Source organism: Electrophorus electricus, unplaced genomic scaffold (genome assembly GCF_041902795.1).
Source record: "Electrophorus electricus isolate QZ-2024a unplaced genomic scaffold, ASM4190279v1 Scaffold122, whole genome shotgun sequence".
NCBI lineage: Eukaryota > Metazoa > Chordata > Actinopteri > Gymnotiformes > Gymnotidae > Electrophorus > Electrophorus electricus.
The window spans coordinates 185,001-200,000 of record NW_027658404.1 but is presented as its reverse complement, the minus strand read 5'-3'; the positions used below and the strand labels follow the sequence as shown (position 1 = coordinate 200,000).

The 15,000-nt window shown below is 53.9% G+C and overlaps 3 non-coding genes across 3 annotated transcripts in view; all 3 read right to left on the bottom strand.

Annotated features, from left to right (window-relative positions):
- Positions 1-8, bottom strand: part of LOC145654128 (28S ribosomal RNA) — a 4,149-nt gene extending 4,141 nt beyond the window's left edge. The window contains exon 1 of the ribosomal RNA XR_014120359.1: positions 1-8. This exon is cut by the window's left edge and continues 4,141 nt beyond it. This is a non-coding gene — a ribosomal RNA (28S ribosomal RNA).
- A 616-nt stretch (positions 9-624) lies between these two features.
- Positions 625-778, bottom strand: LOC145654106 (5.8S ribosomal RNA). Its single transcript, XR_014120337.1, has one exon. It is a non-coding gene; the product is annotated as a 5.8S ribosomal RNA (ribosomal RNA).
- An 882-nt stretch (positions 779-1,660) lies between these two features.
- LOC145654118 (18S ribosomal RNA) lies at positions 1,661-3,499 on the bottom strand. The gene has a single exon (XR_014120349.1). It is a non-coding gene; the product is annotated as an 18S ribosomal RNA (ribosomal RNA).
- Positions 3,500-15,000: the final 11,501 nt, after the last annotated feature.

Below are 15,000 nucleotides of genomic sequence, written 5' to 3'. Positions count from 1 at the left end.
TGAGGTCGCTCCCGAGTTCGCTCTGGAGGGTTGCCCAGAAGCGTGAACACCGCCGGGTTAGGGGACGAGTCCCTTTTCACCCGGGCTAACGAGGACACAGGTCGGGACGTCACGGACGTGCCACGGACAGGTCGGCCCGTAAGGAAAACGCCAGAGGCAGAGCCACCCGAACCCCGACCCCCCCACCCCCCCCACCGGGGGAGGGGGGGGGGGAACGCATGTAACAACAACCTCCCTCCGCTCGCGCACGTAACGGAACAGAACAGACACCTTTCCGTGATCCGCCTGCGCAGGGGGTGAGAAAAGAAGCGAAAACGTGGGCAGCCAAAGCGGAGAGAACCCACCGGCAGCCACGCTCGCTTCTTTCTCGGGCGCAGGGGACCACGTTCCTGGCCAGGCCAGGAGCGGAGCCGAAACGAACCGAAACGAACCGAAGCGGGGGAGGAGAAGCTTGTGCACGGAGAACGGGCACTCAACCGCAGCGAACCCACCGACCGGATCTCACCGAGACAGCGACCGGGAACCGTCTGCTTTTAGGAAGACGGAGGCCAGGGGGCACCCCCCCACCTACGAACCTCCAACCGCGGTCCCGCCTGAGAAGGCAGGTCCGACAGATAGGAATAGCGACCCTCAGACAGGCGTAGCCCCGGGATGGACCCGGGGCCGCAATGTGCGTTCGAAATGTCGATGATCAATGTGTCCTGCAATTCACATTAGTTCTCGCAGCTGGCTGCGTTCTTCATCGACGCACGAGCCAAGTGATCCACCGCTAAGAGTTGTACTCTTTTATTTCAGGCTCAGTTTAGGTCTTTCACCACGACTACAAAGACAGGTTTAAAAGGTTTCACCAACCGGTCAGGCGCCCCCGTCTGCGAGTGTTGAAACGGGCGCGGGGTTGCGCTTTGCCCACACGCCCCACGTGGCAGACGAGTCAGTCTTTGAACCGCGGCCCTCCGCGCCCGCCCCGTCCGACCCCTCGAAAGGGGTGGAACTCACGTAGCGTGGGCCAAGCCCTAGGTACCTGCCGGGGGTCCCCCTGAGACTCCTTTCTGAGAGAGAGAAGCAGGGGAACCGGCTGCGCCACCCACCACCACCACGCCCCAGGACGCCGGTGGGCGGACGAACACAGGAAGGGCCATGGCCTGCCCCACGAGGAGCAGCGCTCGCAACCCCCCCCGGAAAGTCCGCTCGTCAGCGAGCAAGGGGACGGGGATGAATGACAAGGACAACAAAATAGGAAAACCCCTCGCGGTGGACGGAGGCAGCGGCCGTGCGAGCGAGAGGGAGGGCGCGGGACGGACCCGTACGACCCGCTCGACTCGCAGGCGCTTCTCCTGCCGGCAAGGTGAGGGGAAACCGGCCTTCGCCCGACGAGCGGGGACGCCGAGTTTTTTGAACGACGCGTCTCTCGCGCTGGAACCCAGAGAATACCGGGGCCTGCGGGGGGGGGGTGCTGAAGGACGACGCGGAGGAAGAGGCGGAGGACGAGGAAGGGGTGGGAGGGACTAGGCTCCTCCTTTATGCCTTCTGTCCAGCCTGACCTGCAAGCGACCACGTGTAACAGCAACCCCGAAGACCCTTTCGACCCTGGGCCCCGACGCGGGGGGACGGCGAAGTCGAGGGGGTCGGGAGAGGAGGCACGCCGGACAGCGTTACCCGTTAATGATCCTTTCGCAGGTTCACCTACGAAAACCTTGTTACGACTTTTACTTCCTCTAGATAGTCAAGTTTGATCGACTTCTCGGCGCTCCGCCAAGGCCCGCGAGGAGCCCCGGCGGGGCCGATCCGAGGACCTCACTAAACCATCCGATCGGTAGTAGCGACGGGCGGTGTGTACAAAGGGCAGGGACTTAATCAACGCGAGCTTATGACCCGCGCTTACTGGGAATTCCTCGTTCATGGGGAATAATTGCAATCCCCAGTCCCCATCACGAATGGGGTTCAGCGGATTACCCGCACCTCTCGGTGTAGGGTAGGCACACGCTGATCCAACCATTGTGGCGCGCGTGCAGCCCCGGACATCTAAGGGCATCACAGACCTGTTATTGCTCCATCTCGCGTGGCTGAACGCCACTTGTCCCTCTAAGAAGTTTGACGCCGACCGCGGAGGGCCGCGTAACTATTTAGCATGCCGGAGTCTCGTTCGTTATCGGAATTAACCAGACAAATCGCTCCACCAACTAAGAACGGCCATGCACCACCACCCACAGAATCGAGAAAGAGCTATCAATCTGTCAATCCTTTCCGTGTCCGGGCCGGGTGAGGTTTCCCGTGTTGAGTCAAATTAAGCCGCAGGCTCCACTCCTGGTGGTGCCCTTCCGTCAATTCCTTTAAGTTTCAGCTTTGCAACCATACTCCCCCCGGAACCCACAGACTCGTGGTTTCCCTCACGCTGCCCGGCGGGTCATGGGAATAACGCCGCCGGATCGCGGGTCGGCATAGTTTACGGTCGGAACTACGACGGTATCTGATCGTCTTCGAACCTCCGACTTTCGTTCTTGATTAATGAAAACATTCTTGGCAAATGCTTTCGCTTTCGTCCGTCTTGCGCCGGTCCAAGAATTTCACCTCTAGCGGCGCAATACGAATGCCCCCGGCCGTCCCTCTTAATCATGGCCCTGGTTCAGGAAACCCACAAAATAGAACCGGAGTCCTATTCCATTATTCCTAGCTCAGGTATTCAGGCGAGAAGCGGGCCCGCTTTGAACACTCTAATTTTTTCAAAGTAAACGCTCCGAGCCCCGTCCGGACACCCAGCCAAGGGCATCCGGGGGGCACCGGGAGACAGGGTCTGAGACAGGCGGTGGCACGCCTCGCGGCGGACCGCCAGCCCACTCCCGACATCCAACTACGAGCTTTTTAACTGCAGCAACTTTAATATACGCTATTGGAGCTGGAATTACCGCGGCTGCTGGCACCAGACTTGCCCTCCAATGGGTCCTCACCCATGGGTTTAGGATACGCTCATTCCGATTACAGGGCCTCGAAAGAGACCTGTATCGTTATTTTTCGTCACTACCTCCCCGTGTCGGGAATGGGTAATTTGCGCGCCTGCTGCCTTCCTTGGATGTGGTAGCCGTTTCTCAGGCTCCCTCTCCGGAATCGAACCCTGATTCCCCGTTACCCGTGGTCACCATGGTAGCCGACTATGGTACCATCGAAAGTTGATAGGGCAGACATTCGAATGAGACGTCGCCGCCGCGGAGGGCGCGCGATCGGCCCGAGGTTATCTAGAGTCACCAAAGCGGCCGGGGGGCCCGAGCCCCCCGGATGGGTTTTGGGTCTGATAAATGCACGCATCCCCCGAAGGGTCAGCGCTCGTTTGCATGTATTAGCTCTAGAATTACCACAGTTATCCGAGTAACGTGTGGAGCGATCAAAGGAACCATAACTGATTTAATGAGCCATTCGCAGTTTCACTGTACCGGCCGTGTGCACTTAGACCTGCATGGCTTAATCTTTGAGACAAGCATATGTTACTGGCAGGATCAACCAGGTAGTTTGCACCGTGGTCTGGGATGAACCACGAGTGACATCCGCCTCCCCTTCCGGGGGCTAGGAAGCAGCGGGTTGTAAGTGCGTGCGCCGTCAGGTCCAGACGCCATACAGGGCTACCCAGGACAGCTTCCGCGGCCAGTGTAAACGTGCTCGCGCACCGCCCTCTGGCCTTCGGACGCCGACCTCTCACCTTGATGCAAAGCTGTCCCATCCGGTCATGCCCGCACCGTACCCCGTCCACCTCCTCCGGAGGTGCGGACGGCCGACTCCAGGTGCTTTCGGCGTTCCCTCTCTTCACGCCGTTTTGATTTTCGTGGGCCGCTGGTGGGGGGACAAGGGAAAGACCTCGTCGAATTCCCTCCCCCCTAGCCTCGCTCAACCTACGTTTCGTGATGTAACCAAGAAGAGGTGATTCGTGGGCCCAGGTAGGTTTGAAGAGGAGGCCAACAAAGCAGGGCACTCCCTTCCTCCCAAACCACAGACACCAGTATAGGACAACTGAGTAGACAGACTGGCCGTCTGAGTCTCCCCCAGAGAGTTCTGGGATGGGTTACAAATAACCCCCACCCCCCATCAGAGGCTTGACCCGCTAGAACCAGGGAGGATCTGTCAAAACCGCTCTCCACATCAGAAGTTCTGGATCAGCCGGGGCTGGTCGGCAGACGTCCACCTAAGGCCGTGGCCTAACCCCGTGTGGGGGGATAGCGCTCGCACCCGTACACGTGGACACCCGCTCGTCAAATGGCTGGCTCCTCACTTACCGTAGGGGGAATGGTTTGCCTACCCCTGGCGGGTCTGGTACTCCACTCTACCAAACAAGGAAGCAACACACCAATAGACCCCTGCAACACCGGGCAGCTTTGGGCAGTGTCACTACACTCCTCCTTGTTCTTCACGTTCCTTCCGTAGTGATTTTTTTTTTTTTTTCGTGGCCATTGCCGTGCATGGCTTCCCCATCGCTTTGCATGCTCTCCATTGCCTCGTGCTGCTTCACCATTGGTCTCACCTGGAGACCGAAGCCGCTCTCCCAGTAACCCGATGGTACCTGGCCAGAAAACCCCGTGCCCGATTTCATCTAGGACAAGGGCCAAACCACAGACCGTGCCCGTCCAGGGTCAACCCCTGGTCGGACAGGCCTGGTGGGTCGATACCATGGATGTGGCAGGCCGACGAGAATCCACTGGTACATTTACAAACACGCCCACCCTGGTGGCATGGCTGTACGACCCATCGTCGAAGCACGCTGCGGCGGACTGAGCCATTGGATCCAGTTGCCTGGGCGTACACTCAGCCCAACAGACGCACTCGGGTCGGGGAGAGCAAAGCAGACTGTGTGCCTGGATGTGCCCACTTCCATAGGGGAATCGGCATGATGGTTCACTTAACCCGAGGAGGGCTCCCCTCGCGGGATAAGCACCCCCCTCGGGGGATGGGGGGGGGGGGGGGCATCCAGAGCACACCACTTTCCGGTAGGGGACAGGCGTTTGATCATGTGTCCGAGGGAGAGCTCCCCTTGCCGGCCGAACACCCCTCGGACTCCCCTTGGGCTTCCAGAGAACGCCACTGGATGAATTTAGTGCTTGGACCCCATTGATTCTCTTTGCTCTCCCATATACCCGACGGGACCTATTTGCAAAACCCCGTGCCAACCAGACCTCCAGGAAGGGGGCTGGCGGCTAACCATGCCCAGCAGGGTGCACCCTGGTCGGACACTTTGGGAGGGTCGAGAGCCTGGAAGTGCCACCCGGGGGAGTAATTCTGATTTCCGTTTTAATGCACTCAGGGACAGCCCGAGGACCTCTGTAGTGCACCTGAGGCGGACTGAGCCGTCGGGTCCAGGGGTCTGGAGTTCGGAACCTCCAGGGTTCACCTGGCTGTTCTCTTAGCCCGGCAGGGTGCACCCTGGTCGGACACTTTGGGAGGGTCGAGAGCCTGGATGTGCCACCCCGACGAGTAATGAGTTTTCCCTTCGTATCTCTTCCGGACCAGGTCCGATTCGCACGAAACTCGCTGGGCATGGCCAGGAGCGCCCCCTGCTGCCCACGCCACCGTCCCGCGCTTCTACTCCCGAGGGCCGAGGAGACAGCGAAGCGTGGGTCGGGTCGCCTGCTTCCAGGGTCTCCCTGGTACTCTCCAGTCTCCCGAGTCCATCGGGTCCGACCTCGTATTTTTAGCCCAGACGGGGAATGAGAAAGGGGCCCCCGACCGCCCGAGGGCGGGCGCTCGCTTCTCAGCCTAGGAACGTCCGATTCCCACGAAACTTTTACGCCAGACGTTCCTGGCAGCGAGCGCGTTCAAAGGTGACCCGCGCTGCTTCTCTCCTCCCAAGGGCCGAAGAGATATTCGTCTTCAAACCCGACCGGCCCTGTGTTTGCCGCCCCGGCGGTTTTAAAAAATCATAGCGTAAAAACGGTGGGTGCGCTTCGCCTGCCGCTTGGACAGCGTTAAACGGCAGCCCCGGCTCTTTCCAAAGGGCCCTCAACCGACTTTCTGCTCCCAAGGAGCCCAGAGATATGAAACCGAAAAATCAAAACCCCGTGCCAACCAGACCTCCAGGAAGGGGGCTGGCGGCTAACCATGCCCGGCAGGGTGCACCCTGGTCGGACGCTTTGGGAGGGTCGAGAGCCTGGATGTGCCACCCCGACGAGTAATGAGTTTTCCCTTCGTATCTCTTCCGGACCAGGTCCGATTCGCACGAAACTCGCTGGGCATGGCCAGGAGCGCCCCCTGCTGCCCACGCCACCGTCCCCGCGCTTCTACTCCCGAGGGCCGAGGAGACAGCGAAGCGTGGGTCGGGTCGCCTGCTTCCAGGGTCTCCCTGGTACTCTCCAGTCTCCCGAGTCCATCGGGTCCGACCTCGTATTTTTAGCCCAGACGGGGAATGAGAAAGGGGCCCCCGACCGCCCGAGGGCGGGCGCTCGCTTCTCAGCCTAGGAACGTCCGATTCCCACGAAACTTTTACGCCAGACGTTCCTGGCAGCGAGCGCGTTCAAAGGTGACCCGCGCTGCTTCTCTCCTCCCAAGGGCCGAAGAGATATTCGTCTTCAAACCCGACCGGCCCTGTGTTTGCCGCCCCGGCGGTTTTAAAAAATCATAGCGTAAAAACGGTGGGTGCGCTTCGCCTGCCGCTTGGACAGCGTTAAACGGCAGCCCCGGCTCTTTCCAAAGGGCCCTCAACCGACTTTCTGCTCCCAAGGAGCCCAGAGATATGAAACCGAAAAATCAAAACCCCGTGCCAACCAGACCTCCAGGAAGGGGGCTGGCGGCTAACCATGCCCGGCAGGGTGCACCCTGGTCGGACGCTTTGGGAGGGTCGAGAGCCTGGATGTGCCACCCCGACGAGTAATGAGTTTTCCCTTCGTATCTCTTCCGGACCAGGTCCGATTCGCACGAAACTCGCTGGGCATGGCCAGGAGCGCCCCCTGCTGCCCACGCCACCGTCCCCGCGCTTCTACTCCCGAGGGCCGAGGAGACAGCGAAGCGTGGGTCGGGTCGCCTGCTTCCAGGGTCTCCCTGGTACTCTCCAGTCTCCCGAGTCCATCGGGTCCGACCTCGTATTTTTAGCCCAGACGGGGAATGAGAAAGGGGCCCCCGACCGCCCGAGGGCGGGCGCTCGCTTCTCAGCCTAGGAACGTCCGATTCCCACGAAACTTTTACGCCAGACGTTCCTGGCAGCGAGCGCGTTCAAAGGTGACCCGCGCTGCTTCTCTCCTCCCAAGGGCCGAAGAGATATTCGTCTTCAAACCCGACCGGCCCTGTGTTTGCCGCCCCGGCGGTTTTAAAAAATCATAGCGTAAAAACGGTGGGTGCGCTTCGCCTGCCGCTTGGACAGCGTTAAACGGCAGCCCCGGCTCTTTCCAAAGGGCCCTCAACCGACTTTCTGCTCCCAAGGAGCCCAGAGATATGAAACCGATAAATCAAAACCCCGTGCCAACCAGACCTCCAGGAAGGGGGCTGGCGGCTAACCATGCCCGGCAGGGTGCACCCTGGTCGGACGCTTTGGGAGGGTCGAGAGCCTGGATGTGCCACCCCGACGAGTAATGAGTTTTCCCTTCGTATCTCTTCCGGACCAGGTCCGATTCGCACGAAACTCGCTGGGCATGGCCAGGAGCGCCCCCTGCTGCCCAGGCCTGGCTCTGGGCCTGGGCACACTTCATTCACTTTGTACCTTTAAATCATACTACTACTACTACTACTACCACCAGAATTCCAGGGCCAAGAGGTCACACAGTCATACACAGCAAAGTAGCTCTGGGCCTGGGCACACTTCAAGAAGTTTGTCCCTTTATATAAGCCTAGAAATAGACTTCCAGGCCCAAGAGTTCAAACACATTCATGCCCAGCAAAGTAGCTCTGGGCCTGGGCACACTTCAATCACTTTGTGCCTTTAAATCATACTACTACTACCAGACTTCCAGGCCCAAGAGGTCAAACACAGTCATGCCCAGCAAAGTAGCTCTGGGCCTGGGCACACTTCATTCACTTTGTGCCTTTAAATCATACTACTACTACCACCAGAATTCCAGGGCCAAGAGGTCACACAGTCATACACAGCAAAGTAGCTCTGGGCCTGGGCACTCAAGAAGTTTGACCCTTTATATAAGCCTAGAAATAGACTTCCAGAGCCAAGAGGTCAAACACAGTCATGCACAGCAAAGTAGCTCTGGGCCTGGGCACACTTCAAGCACTTTGTGCCTTTAAATCATACTACTACTACTACTACTACTACTACTACTACTACTACCAGACTTCCAGGCCCAAGAGTTCAAACACATTCATGCCCAGCAAAGTAGCTCTGGGCCTGGGCACACTTCATTCACTTTGTGCCTTTAAATCATACTACTACTACCACCAGACTTCCAGGGCCAAGAGGTCAACCACAGTCATGCACAGCAAAGTAGCTCTGGGCCTGGGCACACTTCAAGATGTTTGACCCTTTATATAAGCCTAGAAATAGACTTCCAGGCCCAAGAGTTCAAACACATTCATGCCCAGCAAAGTAGCTCTGGGCCTGGGCACACTTCAATCACTTTGTGCCTTTAAATCATACTACTACTACCACCAGACTTCCAGGCCCAAGAGGTCAAACACAGTCATGCCCAGCAAAGTAGCTCTGGGCCTGGGCACACTTCAATCACTTTGTGCCTTTAAATCATACTACTACTACCACCAGACTTCCAGGCCCTGGAGGTCACACCTTCATGCCTAGCAAGGTTGCTTTACACCTGCGCACACTTCAGACCGTTTCACTCTTTTAATCCTTCAAAGTACCACATTTCCAGACCCAAGAGGTCACAGAATCATGCCCAGCAAAGTAGCTCTGGGCCTGGGCACACTTCAATCACTTTGTGCCTTTAAATCATACTACTACTACCAGACTTCCAGGCCCCAGAGGTCAAACACAGTCATGCCCAGCAAAGTAGCTCTGGGCCTGGGCACACTTCAAGAAGTTTGACTCTTTATATAAGCCTAGAAATAGACTTCCAGAGCCAAGAGGTCAAACACAGTCATGCACAGCAAAGTAGCTCTGGGCCTGGGCACACTTCATTCACTTTGTACCTTTAAATCATACTACTACTACCAGACTTCCAGGCCCAAGAGTTCAAACACATTCATGCCCAGCAAAGTAGCTCTGGGCCTGGGCACACTTCAATCACTTTGTGTCTTTAAATCATACTACTACTACCAGACTTCCAGGCCCCAGAGGTCAAACACAGTCATGCCCAGCAAAGTAGCTCTGGGCCTGGGCACACTTCAAGAAGTTTGACCCTTTATATAAGCCTAGAAATAGACTTTCAGGCCCAAGAGGTCAAACACAGTCATGCCCAGCAAAGTAGCTGTGGGCCTGGGCACACTTCATTCACTTTGTACCTTTAAATCATACTACTACTACTACTACTACTACTACTACTACTACTACTACTACTACCAGACTTCCAGGCCCAAGAGGTCAAACACAGTCATGCCCAGCAAAGTAGCTCTGGGCCTGGGCACACTTCAAGAAGTTTGACCCTTTATATAAGCCTAGAAATAGACTTCCAGGCCCAAGAGTTCAAACACATTCATGCCCAGCAAAGTAGCTCTGGGCCTGGGCACACTTCAATCACTTTGTGCCTTTAAATCATACTACTACTACCAGACTTCCAGGCCCCAGAGGTCAAACACAGTCATGCCCAGCAAAGTAGCTCTGGGCCTGGGCACACTTCAAGAAGTTTGACCCTTTATATAAGCCTAGAAATAGACTTCCAGAGCCAAGAGGTCAAACACAGTCATGCCCAGCAAAGTAGCTCTGGGCCTGGGCACACTTCAATCACTTTGTGCCTTTAAATCATACTACTACTACCACCAGACTTCCAGGCCCAAGAGGTCAAACACAGTCATGCCCAGCAAAGTAGCTCTGGGCCTGGGCACACTTCAATCACTTTGTGCCTTTAAATCATACTACTACTACCACCAGACTTCCAGGCCCTGGAGGTCACACCTTCATGCCTAGCAAGGTTGCTTTACACCTGCGCACACTTCAGACCGTTTCACTCTTTTAATCCTTCAAAGTACCACATTTCCAGACCCAAGAGGTCACAGAATCATGCCCAGCAAAGTAGCTCTGGGCCTGGGCACACTTCAATCACTTTGTGCCTTTAAATCATACTACTACTACCAGACTTCCAGGCCCCAGAGGTCAAACACAGTCATGCCCAGCAAAGTAGCTCTGGGCCTGGGCACACTTCAAGAAGTTTGACCCTTTATATAAGCCTAGAAATAGACTTCCAGAGCCAAGAGGTCAAACACAGTCATGCACAGCAAAGTAGCTCTGGGCCTGGGCACACTTCATTCACTTTGTACCTTTAAATCATACTACTACTACCAGACTTCCAGGCCCAAGAGTTCAAACACATTCATGCCCAGCAAAGTAGCTCTGGGCCTGGGCACACTTCAATCACTTTGTGTCTTTAAATCATACTACTACTACCAGACTTCCAGGCCCCAGAGGTCAAACACAGTCATGCCCAGCAAAGTAGCTCTGGGCCTGGGCACACTTCAAGAAGTTTGACCCTTTATATAAGCCTAGAAATAGACTTTCAGGCCCAAGAGGTCAAACACAGTCATGCCCAGCAAAGTAGCTGTGGGCCTGGGCACACTTCATTCACTTTGTACCTTTAATATCTACTACTACTACTATACTACTACTACTACTACTACTACTACTACTACTACCAGACTTCCAGGCCCAAGAGGTCAAACACAGTCATGCCCAGCAAAGTAGCTCTGGGCCTGGGCACACTTCAAGAAGTTTGACCCTTTATATAAGCCTAGAAATAGACTTCCAGGCCCAAGAGTTCAAACACATTCATGCCCAGCAAAGTAGCTCTGGGCCTGGGCACACTTCAATCACTTTGTGCCTTTAAATCATACTACTACTACCAGACTTCCAGGCCCCAGAGGTCAAACACAGTCATGCCCAGCAAAGTAGCTCTGGGCCTGGGCACACTTCAAGAAGTTTGACCCTTTATATAAGCCTAGAAATAGACTTCCAGAGCCAAGAGGTCAAACACAGTCATGCCCAGCAAAGTAGCTCTGGGCCTGGGCACACTTCAATCACTTTGTGCCTTTAAATCATACTACTACTACCACCAGACTTCCAGGCCCAAGAGGTCAAACACAGTCATGCCCAGCAAAGTAGCTCTGGGCCTGGGCACACTTCAATCACTTTGTGCCTTTAAATCATACTACTACTACCACCAGACTTCCAGGCCCTGGAGGTCACACCTTCATGCCTAGCAAGGTTGCTTTACACCTGCGCACACTTCAGACCGTTTCACTCTTTTAATCCTTCAAAGTACCACATTTCCAGACCCAAGAGGTCACAGAATCATGCCCAGCAAAGTAGCTCTGGGCCTGGGCACACTTCAATCACTTTGTGCCTTTAAATCATACTACTACTACCAGACTTCCAGGCCCCAGAGGTCAAACACAGTCATGCCCAGCAAAGTAGCTCTGGGCCTGGGCACACTTCAAGAAGTTTGACCCTTTATATAAGCCTAGAAATAGACTTCCAGAGCCAAGAGGTCAAACACAGTCATGCACAGCAAAGTAGCTCTGGGCCTGGGCACACTTCATTCACTTTGTACCTTTAAATCATACTACTACTACCAGACTTCCAGGCCCAAGAGTTCAAACACATTCATGCCCAGCAAAGTAGCTCTGGGCCTGGGCACACTTCAATCACTTTGTGTCTTTAAATCATACTACTACTACCAGACTTCCAGGCCCCAGAGGTCAAACACAGTCATGCCCAGCAAAGTAGCTCTGGGCCTGGGCACACTTCAAGAAGTTTGACCCTTTATATAAGCCTAGAAATAGACTTTCAGGCCCAAGAGGTCAAACACAGTCATGCCCAGCAAAGTAGCTGTGGGCCTGGGCACACTTCATTCACTTTGTACCTTTAAATCATACTACTACTACTACTACTACTACTACTACTACTACTACTACTACTACTACCAGACTTCCAGGCCCAAGAGGTCAAACACAGTCATGCCCAGCAAAGTAGCTCTGGGCCTGGGCACACTTCAAGAAGTTTGACCCTTTATATAAGCCTAGAAATAGACTTCCAGGCCCAAGAGTTCAAACACATTCATGCCCAGCAAAGTAGCTCTGGGCCTGGGCACACTTCAATCACTTTGTGCCTTTAAATCATACTACTACTACCAGACTTCCAGGCCCCAGAGGTCAAACACAGTCATGCCCAGCAAAGTAGCTCTGGGCCTGGGCACACTTCAAGAAGTTTGACCCTTTATATAAGCCTAGAAATAGACTTCCAGAGCCAAGAGGTCAAACACAGTCATGCCCAGCAAAGTAGCTCTGGGCCTGGGCACACTTCAATCACTTTGTGCCTTTAAATCATACTACTACTACCACCAGACTTCCAGGCCCAAGAGGTCAAACACAGTCATGCCCAGCAAAGTAGCTCTGGGCCTGGGCACACTTCAATCACTTTGTGCCTTTAAATCATACTACTACTACCACCAGACTTCCAGGCCCTGGAGGTCACACCTTCATGCCTAGCAAGGTTGCTTTACACCTGCGCACACTTCAGACCGTTTCACTCTTTTAATCCTTCAAAGTACCACATTTCCAGACCCAAGAGGTCACAGAATCATGCCCAGCAAAGTAGCTCTGGGCCTGGGCACACTTCAATCACTTTGTGCCTTTAAATCATACTACTACTACCAGACTTCCAGGCCCCAGAGGTCAAACACAGTCATGCCCAGCAAAGTAGCTCTGGGCCTGGGCACACTTCAAGAAGTTTGACCCTTTATATAAGCCTAGAAATAGACTTCCAGAGCCAAGAGGTCAAACACAGTCATGCACAGCAAAGTAGCTCTGGGCCTGGGCACACTTCATTCACTTTGTACCTTTAAATCATACTACTACTACCAGACTTCCAGGCCCAAGAGTTCAAACACATTCATGCCCAGCAAAGTAGCTCTGGGCCTGGGCACACTTCAATCACTTTGTGTCTTTAAATCATACTACTACTACCAGACTTCCAGGCCCCAGAGGTCAAACACAGTCATGCCCAGCAAAGTAGCTCTGGGCCTGGGCACACTTCAAGAAGTTTGACCCTTTATATAAGCCTAGAAATAGACTTTCAGGCCCAAGAGGTCAAACACAGTCATGCCCAGCAAAGTAGCTGTGGGCCTGGGCACACTTCATTCACTTTGTACCTTTAAATCATACTACTACTACTACTACTACTACTACTACTACTACTACTACTACTACCAGACTTCCAGGCCCAAGAGGTCAAACACAGTCATGCCCAGCAAAGTAGCTCTGGGCCTGGGCACACTTCAAGAAGTTTGACCCTTTATATAAGCCTAGAAATAGACTTCCAGGCCCAAGAGTTCAAACACATTCATGCCCAGCAAAGTAGCTCTGGGCCTGGGCACACTTCAATCACTTTGTGCCTTTAAATCATACTACTACTACCAGACTTCCAGGCCCCAGAGGTCAAACACAGTCATGCCCAGCAAAGTAGCTCTGGGCCTGGGCACACTTCAAGAAGTTTGACCCTTTATATAAGCCTAGAAATAGACTTCCAGAGCCAAGAGGTCAAACACAGTCATGCCCAGCAAAGTAGCTCTGGGCCTGGGCACACTTCATTCACTTTGTACCTTTAAATCATACTACTACTACCAGACTTCCAGGCCCAAGACGTCAAACACAGTCATGCCCAGCAAAGTAGCTCTGGGCCTGGGCACACTTCATTCACTTTGTACCTTTAAATCATACTACTACTACTACTACTACTACTACTACTACTACTACTACCAGACTTCCAGGCCCAAGAGGTCAAACACAGTCATGCCCAGCAAAGTAGCTCTGGGCCTGGGCACACTTCAATCACTTTGTGCCTTTAAATCATACTACTACTACCAGACTTCCAGGCCCCAGAGGTCAAACACAGTCATGCCCAGCAAAGTAGCTCTGGGCCTGGGCACACTTCAAGAAGTTTGACCCTTTATATAAGCCTAGAAATAGACTTCCAGAGCCAAGAGGTCAAACACAGTCATGCCCAGCAAAGTAGCTCTGGGCCTGGGCACACTTCATTCACTTTGTACCTTTAAATCATACTACTACTACTACTACTACTACTACTACTACTACTACTACTACTACCAGACTTCCAGGCCCAAGAGTTCAAACACATTCATGCCCAGCAAAGTAGCTCTGGGCCTGGGCACACTTCAATCACTTTGTGCCTTTAAATCATACTACTACTACCACCAGACTTCCAGGCCCAAGAGGTCAAACACAGTCATGCCCAGCAAAGTAGCTCTGGGCCTGGGCACACTTCAATCACTTTGTGCCTTTAAATCATACTACTACTACCAGACTTCCAGGCCCAAGAGTTCAAACACATTCATGCCCAGCAAAGTAGCTCTGGGCCTGGGCACACTTCAATCACTTTGTGCCTTTAAATCATACTACTACTACTACCACCAGACTTCCAGACCCAAGAGGTCAAACACAGTCATGCCCAGCAAAGTAGCTCTGGGCCTGGGCACACTTCAAGAAGTTTGACCCTTTATATAAGCCTAGAAATAGACTTCCAGGCCCAAGAGGTCAAACACAGTCATGCCCAGCAAAGTAGCTCTGGGCCTGGGCACACTTCATTCACTTTGTACCTTTAAATCATACTACTACTACTACTACTACTACTACTACTACTACTACTACCAGACTTCCAGGCCCAAGAGGTCAAACACAGTCATGCCCAGCAAAGTAGCTCTGGGCCTGGGCACACTTCATTCACTTTGTGCCTTTAAATCATACTACTACTACCACCAGACTTCCAGGCCCAAGAGGTCAAACACAGTCATGCCCAGCAAAGTAGCTCTGGGCCTGGGCACACTTCAATCACTTTGTGCCTTTAAATCATACTACTACTACCACCAGACTTCCAGGCCCTGGAGGTCACACCTTCATGCCTAGCAA